The 11,596-nt window shown below is 40.0% G+C and overlaps 1 long non-coding RNA gene across 8 annotated transcripts in view; it reads right to left on the bottom strand.

Moving 5' to 3' along the window:
- LOC309869525 overlaps positions 1 to 11,596 on the bottom strand; it is a 29,121-nt gene that overhangs the window by 531 nt on the left and 16,994 nt on the right. The window contains exon 5 of one of the 8 annotated variants that reach the window (XR_014314229.1): positions 6,705 to 8,299. The exons of the other annotated variants lie outside the window; for them this stretch is intronic. This is a non-coding gene — a long non-coding RNA (uncharacterized lncRNA). Of the gene's footprint in view, positions 1 to 6,704; positions 8,300 to 11,596 lie in introns of those variants that run through there. 8 annotated transcript variants of the gene reach the window in all.

Below are 11,596 nucleotides of genomic sequence, written 5' to 3'. Positions count from 1 at the left end.
TTGGACTTAGTGGCGTATGCTTTCTTCCTACTCCCATGCTTTCTGCACACTGCTTAAGATTCCCACACATTTAACAGCAAGCAATTTCCTTTTTTCTTTTTTTTAAGATTTTATTTATGTATTTGGCAGAGAGAAAGAGATGACAAGTAGGCAGAGAGGCAGGCAGAGAGAGAGGGGGAAGCGGGCTCCCCGCTGAGCAGAGAGCCCGATGTGGGGCTCAATCCCAGGACCCTGAGATCATGACCAGAGCAGAAGGCAGAGGCTTAACCCACCAAGCCACCCAGGCACTCCAACAGCATGCAATTTCTGATAGCCTCTGTCATTTGCAGCTCTTCTCAACTATAGACACCGTCAATGTCCATAACGCTAGCTATGCTGAAGGGCTTATGTTGGGAGGAAGAAAAGTAAAGACAGTAACATAAAATCAAGAAGACAACTTAGAAAATGCGTCACTGAGGATAATCAAAGAGAATAGCCTTCTTCTGGGCATACCAACTTAAGAACTTTGCTACTCCAAGTGCTTTATTCCATAATTCACTATAGGTGTTTCACTAAAATGGGATGTTCCTTTTTCTTTTTTTCTTCCTACATACCTATCTGGTGAATTCTAAAGTTTCCACTTGTATGATTAATTTATTAAGTAATAAGCGTATGCAAGTCGAGCAACCTTTAATTCAAAATAAGTGTATAAGGAAAGTCTAAAAAGAAGATTCTTGTATGAAATTTTAACTTAGAGAAATTCAGTAAAACATGAAATACAATATATCAGAGCTATCACAATGCCTGCTGCTTACACTGATTTTTATCTAATGGATGATAAGGAAAAAATAGCATTTATTTTTAGCTTTTTCACAAACAGAATTTGAGAGCATTGTACAAAAGTTTAATTGATTAAAAATGATTATATACAAATATTTTTGAAAGCTCACTTTAAATTTTTTTCACCTCTTTTTATGAACCTCATTTCTGTATTTATTACCTTGGGGCAAGTACTTGAGCCTAAAAGCCAAAGTTCATTCCTGCAGCTAGTTCGACTTGGTTTTTATTCCTATTCCAAAGAGCTCTGAGCAGAATGAAGACCTGATGGTCTGGCCCCTTGCCTGTGATGTCTTCAGCTTGGTTCCTTGAAATGCTGCCTCCTTCCCACTGTAGTGGTCATTCCTATAATATTGAGGTATAGAGCCTCTGCCCCACACCCAATCTTTGCACATAGTTTCCTCTGCCCTTTTCTTTCTACTCCTGCATATCTGTCCGGAGAAACTCTGGCTTCAAGAGTTGGGTCACATTACACTTCCGTGCCACCCCTTTTTGACTCCTTGGATTCAGTCCTATTCCAGTACTGCTCATATTGTATTGTGTGTATGTGATTATCTGCAGTTTCCCACAAAACTGCAAACTTCTGGGGGGAGAAGGGACCATATTTTTTCGTCTGCATTCCCTAAAATCTACATCATAGAAGGTGCTCAAAAAACTTTTGTTGAATAAATTAATGAATGATGTCCAAACATATATTTTGATGACCCATTGGTATTATTATCAGACTTAGAGGATAGGGATTTTGACTATTACACAAGGAGGTTGCTACCCCAGCCAAAGAGCTGCATGAGCAAGATGGGAAAAGGCAATCTCATGGGGTGCCTGGGTGACTAAGTGGGTTAAAGCCTCTGCATTCGGCTAAGGTCATGATCTCAGGGTCCTGGGATCGAGCCCCTCATTGGGTTCTCTGCTCAACGGGGAGCCTGCTTCCTTCTCTCTCTCTGCCTATTTCTCTGCCTACTTGTGATTTCTCTGTCAAATAAATAAATAAAATCTTAAAAAAAAAAAAAAGAAGGTAACCTCTTGTCATGCTAATGAGCTCAAGCTCTGGAGTCAGGCTGATTCAAGGTCACATCCCAGCTCAGCACTTAACCGTGCTTCAACATCTTTTTAGGACACGTTTTCAGGGTCTTTAAGATGGGGTTGATAACCTATAGCGGTGCTTTGTAGAGTTGTCATGGGAACAGAATGAAACAATGTGTGCACAACAGCATAATTCCTGGCATGTAGAAAGACAATACATTTCTTGCTAAGGTTTATTATTAAGAATCCTTCAATTCTGGGGGCAACTGGGTGACTGGTTTGTCAAGTGTCTAACTCTTGGTTTCAGCTCAAGTCATGATCTCAGGGTCATGGGATGAGCCCTGTGTGAGTTTCCATGCTGGGCATGGAGCCTGGTCAAGATTCTCTCTTTCCCTCTGCAGCACAACCCCCCCCCCCCCCACCAGGCCCCACCGCCAAGCTCATTCTCAGAAAAAAACAAAAACAAAAACAACCAAAAAATGAACAAAGAACACTTCTCAATTCTATACTATTTTTATCCAGTTGGTCCTGGGCCCATTAGCATATTAATAGAATTTCCCAAGCTTATAAAATCCAGTCGCAGGAAAGGACATGAATGAACAGTTTAGAAGTCCTCGCCTGAAATTACCCCAGTCTGGCTCCTCAGTGGAACACGCAGATGATAACTGTATTTGGAAACTGCTATCTTTAATAACTGGCAAAAACTTGGCAATACTTCCTGAAATTACTCAGCACAGATATTCTCCCCCCTGCCCCCAAGAAAGATAAGCTTAAGTCAGTAATACTGCCAAGCGTCACTAAGGAAAGAGGTGCGCAAGGTTGCCTCCAACAAAGCCTCATGGGTGACATTTATTAGTGAATTAATGTGATCCAGAGCCTGACCTCAAGTCTGAGGGCCCACAGGTTCACTGTTCTCAGGACTTCAGAGACCAGTGCACATGTATTAAAAGGCACAGGACTCTTGAGCTGCTACCTGAACATGAAATTTTTATTATGATAAAATACATTTTAAAATTCACTATCTTCAGCATTTTTAAGTGCACAGTTCAGTCGGATTAAATACGTTCAATGCCTTGTGCATCCATCACCACCATCTTTCTCCAAGTCTTTTCATCTTATAAAACAAACCCATACCCTCTAAACAGTAAGCCCCTAGTCTCTCTCCAGCCCCCCACAACTGCCATTCTACTTTCTGTCTCCATGACACTTACAAATAGACTAAAGAATTAATAGAAGTTGGGAAAAAGAAGGTGGGAAAGAGGTTTGTAGAAGTACAAATTTCCAAGCAGAATGCATGAAGAATATGGGGTAGGGAACCCTCACCCAAAGGACAAAGGCAGCCATTGGGTCTGGAGTATACAGAGAAAGGAGAAAGATTCAAGCTGAAGACGAAGAGGGAAGCAACAGGCATTAACATGTTCTAAGAAGACAGGGAGCATAATACAATCTATTTTTAAATGATCACTCACTACATGGATGAAAGAAGAATAAATGAATGTGGAGAGACTAGGGGACTATCATAGTCCTCCAGGTAAAGAACATAGTGGCATATACCAGTGCCATGGTATATAAAAAGAAAGAAATGAAAAATTTATAAAAAGAAATATGTAAAAAATTAAAAATGTAACTCGGTGATCGACTGAAAACGGAGGAGGAGAAAGATTTCAAGGGTGACCACCAAATTTATGATTTTAGCAGCCAGGCAATGGAAGTGCCATTTTCCGAGATGGAGAAATCTAAAGGCAGACCAGACGGGTGAGAATAGGTGAAGAGATCAAGAATGTAAATTTTAGACCTTTATATTTATGACAATCTTGTGACATTTAGTTGGAGATAGATGATAATAAATGATGGTGACAGATAAAATTTTACATATGTATTTATGATGATTCTGTGACATCTATTTAGAGATAGATGATATACATAGGTAGATGGATGGATGGATAGGTAGGTAGGTAGGTAGATAGATATTTGAGTCAGAGGGGCACCTGGGTGGCTTGGTTAAGTGTCTGACTCTTGATTTTAGTCAGTTCTTGATCTCAGGGTTGTGAGATCCAATCCAGTGTTGGGCTCTGTGCTGTGCATGAAGCGTGCTTGGGATTCTCCCTCCATGCACAAGCTTACTCTTTCTCTTTCTGTGTCTCTAAAAAAAAAGAAAGAAAGAAAGAAAAAGAGAAAGAAAAGAGATCTGGGATAGAGCTATAATTCTGAGAATTCATCAGCATGAATGAGATCACCTTGGGACAAAGTATCCAGTGAGAAGACAATGAATGAGGTCTCAATGACTCTACCAAGTAGAAGTCAGATGGGAGAGCAGGACGGAGCAAGTAGATGAGAGAATGAGTGGCCTGAGAGGTCAGAAGAAAAGAGAGGGAAGTTCAAAAGGAAGCCAAGGAAGTTCAAAAAAGAAGGACCCTTTTCCTAAAGGAGATGTTGGACGATGGGAATGAAATTCTCAACACCCCACCTGGGCTTTCCTATCCCCGGCTCTGAGCAGGAAGACCCAGGTCAACTCCTACTTTGGCTCCTCTGCTTCTGTTCTGTATTTGCAGTTCAAACTCTTATGCTGAAATCCTCTTATCTCTCTAGATATGTTAATGTCATTGGTCAATGTCACAAGATTACCGTGTGACTTAACTTGTCTATTAATACAGCCCACATTAACAGTTTAACCACCAAAGCCAAGGATACTTTTCAACGGCTCAAGAAAATTTTTTGGTAGGTGAGAAGGCCCATGCTGGTTAAAAGCACAATTAACTCTTTTTTAATATTACTATGTTATGTTAGTCACCATACAGTACACCATTAGTTTTAGATGCAGTGTTCCATGATTCATTGTTTGCTCCAACACTACGTGCCCTGCTTAATACCCAACACCAGGCTAACCCTCCTTAATACCCATTACCCCCTTCCCCTCTGAAACCCTCACTTTGTTTCCTGTAGTCCTTAGTCTCTCATGGTTCATCTCCCCTTCTGATTTTGCCCCCCACCTTACACCAGTTAGAATGGCAAAAACTGACAAGGCAGGAAGCACAATTAATTCTTAAGAGGGCAATCGAACTTCTCTCATTTCCAAGTTCTTAGTAACCCACAGAAGGTGATTTGTTCATAAACACTGGCTATTCCAAGTAAAAGACAAGCATAGATAAGGGAAAAAAGAGCAAGATAATTTTTCTGGAGGGTTTCTTTCTTCCTGGCTGAGACCTGCTATGATGAAAAAAATTTGGCTCTGGTGGTTAAGTTACGTGACCTTTGGGAAATCAGTGTCCCTCAACCTTAGTCTCTTCATCTTTAAAGCAAAGAAACCGAAGTCGGTTTTGTTCAACCCTCCCTCCAGTTCTAAAGGTCTGTCACTCTCAAAGTATACGACTACTTTCAACTTAGCTTATCCATAAGTTTGATCTCGATTCTCACCAGGGCACAGAAAAGCACTAGAAGATCCAGAGCCAATGATTTGCACCAACACTCCCCAGCTCAGTCTACCATTTGACATATTAGAATGTTAAGTAAAACAAAAATCTTGCTAATTTTTAGGACTTTTTAAAAAGAAAACTTTATTAATAATAGTCATTTGAGGTTTTCAGCTAATCTAAAGTGTTCTTCATGGTCTCTAGGTCTCAAATAAATGGTCTCTAGGAAACTAGTGCTAGAAGAAAGAAGTGGAGAACAAAGAGGAGGAGGGAAAGGAACAGGGACAGGAAGAGAACATCTAAAAAAGTATGTCCATTTAGCTAGAAAGAGTGGCTCCCATTACAGAAGAACATTCTCTTTGACCATGTCACAGAATCTATGCTCTTAGAACAATGCCTGTGGCCAAAAAGTAAATAAGTAAAAAGGAATCTTGTCTTCCCAGTAAACAACTGATTGATTCATTCATTCATTGGTGAAAGACATCAAAGGTGGCATACGCATTTTTTCTTCATAATGTCCTTGGTAAGAAATAACTGAAATTAGCAACAGACTAAGTTGATGCTAATTATCCCTGGAAACTGAACATACTGTTTAACAAGATCGATACAAAAAATCTATGCACATATTAATTTTTTAAATTGCACATGCAGATATGGCCTTTAGAATAAGACTTCTTATTCTATGGGATGTTGCCTATATAAGGAAACAAGGTTGGAGGGGTGATATACATACCGAAGATATTATATTATATATTACTTTATATAATATCATATATATATATACACACACACATATATATATATAAAATTTTTAAATGCCTTAACTTAGTCACTCAAATGAATGTTGTCGGGACACCTGAGTAGCTCAGTCATTAAGTGTCTGCCTTTGGCTCAGGTCATGATCCCAGGGTCCTGGGATGGAGCCCCGCAACAGGCTCCCTGCTCAGCAAGAAGCCTGTTTCTCCCTCTCCCACCCCCCCTGCTTGTGTTCCCTCTCTCGCTGTGTCTCTCTCTGTTAAGTAAGTAAATAAAATCTTAAAAAAAAAAGAAAGTTGTCTATGAAGCAAGGGTATACACTTAAATGTTGTTATTGATATGGAATATGGATATGGAATTCTTTTGGAATAAAAGTTATCTATCCTACCAGTGAGACTCTGCTACCAAGTTCTCCTTTTCTGAGACAGCCAATGTTACCAACTTTTATGTACCTTTCAGTAATACTGTAGAGCTCACTTTTATCAATATATACTGTTCTTTATTTCCTCTTGTGGATGTGTGCTATTAAATCATATGGCTGTATACACTTCACCAGTGCCAGTTAAGATTTCACTTGTTTTTAATACTTGTTATTAAAAGCGATGCTACAATCTAATGACTTTAAACATACATCATTTCACACATTTGGTTCGATTTGTGGGAGTTCATTCCCAGGAGAGAAATAACTAGGTCAAAAGGTACATGCACTCAAAATTTTATTAGAGACTATTGTTTTACTTTGCCGTGGCATGTGTGAATAGGAGATGTACATACATGGTCCAATGATTTATCCAAATGGGAGAAGAGAAAAGTAAGTCTCCCTCATGCTGTTTCCTATGGCCTCTGCCTCCCCCTCTCAAGTAACCACTGTGACCGGCTTCTTGTGTAAGTTTCCAAAGAATATTCCATGCATATGTGTACCTATAATATAGAAACAATCATGTATGTATCTACAGGAGAAGTTCTCTGGCCTGACAGATATCCAGTTTTCTTCTGTTACAGTCATTGGGGATCAGAAGAGTCTTGCCAAGAGAGACGTCAGAGATTGATGTCAGCATTCAAGTAAGGAATAGATTTTTTAATTATCTTGTCATTTTTTTATCAGCCAGACACCAACAACATTGTGGATTTCATCAGGAAAGCAATGTCTCTACTGACCTTCACAATGCCTATGTTACAGTCTGGATGGAATAGAGACCATGGGTACTGGCTGAGTTTTTCAATCTGGATTCACTGTAACCATCTCAGATCTGTTCTCACCTTCCCAGTGGTAGAGTCTGTGCTGGGTCTCCTGCCCTCTTCGTTTTGCGTTCCTCTCTTTCTTGATTGTGTTTTCGAACAGCAGAGGGCTACACATTTGGACGTTAGAGGGCAAGCTGCGTTCCAAGAACCCCTCCTTAGCACAAGTGTCTTCACTTCCATCTCTCCGTGCAAACTGCATGGCCCTTGCCTGACTTCTTTTCTCTCATCATGTCTTGATAAAAAGCAACAAGGAGCCGTCAACCTACCACAACAGTCTGAGTTCTTCCAAACAGTTCCCCTCCAGGGGATAGATAAGTGAGTGGTTTCTCCTCTATGACAGTTCAAGTGACGACTTTACCAAATATTTTGGCACGGGATAACAAGAGTCCACAGTTTTCCAGCCTGCCTGAGAATCTTGTCTATCATCTACAATAGGTCATGCAATTCAATCACTATTAAGAAGAATCAGAGTTTTCTAAGGCACAGAAAGCCCATCAAGTCTTACCTTTCATAGGACTGGGTCCCAGTGTGGCTTTATCACCTACGTGGACACAATATATTATATGCTCAAGGCCCCCTATCCACCAAGAGGGTTAATCAAGGCAAAGCAGTCCAGTTTCTCATAAGCAAAGAGAATAACAAAACAGAAGGACTCAGCAGCTGTCTACTTTCTTTTCCATCCTCTGGCCTTTCTGAGGCCAACAAAGAGGACAAACCCCAATCTTGTGCAATTCCCACACATGAACTGTGCTGTTTTGGACCAATGCAGGTTTCTTTTATCTTTCCTGGCTTTAAGGAGACATCAGATTTTCTTCTGGATGAGCTCCACAGCTCTCCCAACGCCAGCAGGCTTCGGCTTCAGGCCCAGAGCACCCTGGAGGCCACATGTGGTTTCATCTGGACAAACACTTTCAAACAAATTCCCTGGCTTTCCTTCAGAATTGCTGAGATGACAGGCAGCTGCCTCTCCTGTAGTCAGATGATGTCTAGCGCTAAGCTGAGGGCCTCATAGGGTATGGGTGGTAAGAACAAGTGAAACTGGTGAGTTCAGCCTGAAATTATAACAAGATCTTAGATTTTAGGTCACCATCTTACTATAGCATTAAACTGCTGGCGTTCTTTTGTAATGCACCCAAAGCTTTTTTTCTTGTTTTCCCCTAAAAAATCTCTTTGACACACCCTTTGGAGAATTAAAATACAGTAGTAGAAAAGCCTAAAAGACTCTGGTAAGAAGGCTTCTAAGTATATTTTATAACATAAAAAGTGAAATAAAGAACATGCCAAGATTCTAAGTGTTCAGAATTTCCAGTTACTTCAGTCTGAGCCAAGACATTGATGACAATTGACCCTTTTCCTTTTAAAAATTAAATGAAACAGAGAATTCTAAAAAAGTAAAACTGCCAGCCAAGGGACTTCAGTAGAATATGATCTTTGTAAAAGATGCCGTATTCTATCATCATTTCATCTTAGGTTTCTAGTATTCTTTCAGAATTTTATGTGATGACCTGGCATTGATTCAGCATCTGAATTTTTAGATTTTTAGATTTTTTTAGAATGGGGTATTTTTCATGTAAATTCAATTCAGTTACAATGAGTGCTTAAACTGATACATGTTTTTAAAGATTTATTTATTTATTTGAATGAGAGAGTGAGAAAGCGTGTCAGCAGTGGGGGGGGGGCAGAGGGAGAGGGAGAATCTCAGGTAGACCCCCCACTGAGAGCAGAGCCCTGAGCCTGATGTGAGGTTCCATCTCACGATTCTGAGATCATGACCTGAGCGGAAATATGAGTTGGACCCTCAACCGATGGAGTCACCCAGGCACCCCTAGGGTGATATTTCGTTATTAGAATACTTTTCAATTTTAAAACTATTTTAAATTGTTAATTACTTTTAAAAGTCATATCAGAATTCATGTGTACTAGTTTATTCAAATGTTTAAGAGAAAATGAATCTACCATTACTATATTTGCTGACCAATATTTTTCTGGGGGTCTTATACTCTTTCGCCTCTCCCCCACTTCACGTATTGAATTTCTGCTTTTCTCTTGCGTGTCCTCAAGATCATATTTTCCTTATTCATCCTTCTTCTATGCCCATATCTCCTTAAATCTAAAATGTTGTCATAGATCTATCATTTTCGGTACTGTTAAGAAAAAAAGAAATCTGGGGGGCACCTGGGTGGCTCAGTGGGTTAAAGCCTCTGCCTTTGGCTCAGGTCATGATCCCAGGGTCCTGGGATCAAGCCCCGCATCAGGATCTCTGCTCAGCAGGGAGCCTGCTCCCCACCTCTGTGCCTGCCTCTCTGCTTATTTGTGATCTCTGTCAAATAAATAAATAAAACCTTAAAAAAAAAAGAAGAAAAAAGAAAAAAAATCTTAAACTGTCACAGTGCCTTCTTATCACTTATAATTTTTATTTGATAGGAAAAGAGCCCTTTTCAACTTCTGATGTAGATTTTTTTCATGTACTCTTATGTGAAATAAAGAAATTAAGGTTAAGGTAATCCTAAAACATCTTTACGTTCAGAGCTGGACTCAAATCCAACTCTCATAGAAGCATCCTTGACTCTAACCTCACTTGACACTTCCAAGTGTTCCCAGAACCCTATGTATCTGCTTGTGCATGCTCTCTCACATTTTCTCTGTTTTCCAGAATAAATTCTTATGGACCATGCTGTAAGACTCCTCTTTGAAATTGCCTGGCACAGCTTTCAGCTGAAAGATGGGGTGATGCTCTTCTGGGAAATTACAGCAGAATTTTAAAAAAGCAGTGGGCACCAAAGTGCCTATTTTGATGGCTTGTTTAGCAAACTTAGTTTGATCACTGGATGTGCCAAAAATTTCCTTATATTAGAGTCTTTATCGTCTCCCTCTAACATCAGCCTATTAAATCCACAGTCTGTTGGATTTGATTCCCAACTGATGCTCAATTGGTGTAGCTTAGATATTTGGGTGGAAATTTACTACAGTCACTACCCTTCCATCTAATGGGGAAAAAGTTTTGTTCCCATGGTAACTGTTTTCAGACCAGTGCATACTTACTATACTTCTAAAGTATGCAGCACATGCTTATGGGAGTACACATCATTATGAAAGATGTTTTTACTCCTTCAATAAGCATTGATCTCTTTTTTTTTTTCCTTTTCACCTGATTTCTGAATAAAATAAAGCTTTGTTTGTAAGAATTGCTAAGGCAGAGTTTCAGGAAATAAACCATGGATAAGCCTGGCCCCTGGCTGCTGCCGTGAGAAAGCAGAAGCACAGTCCTCAAGTGATTTCTGGGAACACATGACCAGTCCCTCCATAGCTGTATTTCTCCCAGACTCTTTCTATTTTCCATGCATCATCACATTTGCTGTGTTTGGGATGTTGCTATGCAAAACGATATAAAAGAGTGTTGTTCCCCCCCGCCCCCCGTACGGCACTTAAGTTTAGCAAATGCTACTCTAGAATGTTGCAGAGTTCCTTAGAAAAATTTTAGAACTCCTTGGGGAATGATCTAAGAATGCTCCTGATAAGAAAGGATACATGTCCATAATGGCCTAAAATGTCATTCCACAGGACAAAATTCATCAGCTCCAGGGACTCTGCAACTATGGACATCACCGAAGCCACAGTTTTGAAAAGTGAAAAGTGTTTTTCTTTGTATTTTGCAAACAAAAGGCCCTCTTGATCTTTTTCTTGCAATTCATTGGGCTCTATGAATTTTTCCCTATAAAAATGATGTACTACAATCTTATTCTAGGAAAGAAAGAGAGAAAGAAAGGAAGGAAGGAAGGAAGGAAGGAAGGAAGGAAGGAAGGAAGGAAGAAAAGAAAGAAAGAAGGAAAGGAAAGGAGAGGAAAGGGGAGGGGAGGGAGGGAGAAAGAAAGAAAAAAACACCAAAAAATTTGTTTGTTTAAACAAATTTTAGCATTTGTTAAAAAAAATTGCATCACGGTTTTTTTTTTTTTAAGATTTTATTTATTTATTTGACAGAGAGAGATCACAAGTGGTCAGAGGCAGGCAGAGAGAGAGGAGGAAGCAGGCTCCCTGCTGAGCAGAGAGCCCGATGTGGGGCTCGATCCCAGGACCCTGAGATCATGACCTGAGCCAAAGGCAGCGGCTTAACCAACTAAGCCACCCAGGCGCCCCCATGGTTTCCTTTTTATCTTTCTTTTATGTGTATGTGTGTGAATTTTTCTTCAGAGCTCACTCCCAGAAAAAGAGATCTACGGATTCTATAGTTCTGTGATAGGCTTTTAGAAGAGGCATTATGAAACATGCTCATAGGATCGTGAGCACAGAACTTCCATCCTCAGCATACATCACCCATAATAGACTCTAAAACTGTGAGTCTTTGTAACTGA

The sequence above is a fragment of the Mustela nivalis genome (assembly GCF_964662115.1).
Source record: "Mustela nivalis genome assembly, chromosome: 7".
Classification (NCBI taxonomy): domain Eukaryota; kingdom Metazoa; phylum Chordata; class Mammalia; order Carnivora; family Mustelidae; genus Mustela; species Mustela nivalis.
Note: the sequence above shows the minus strand (reverse complement) of the source record. Positions and strands in the feature narration are given on the sequence as shown.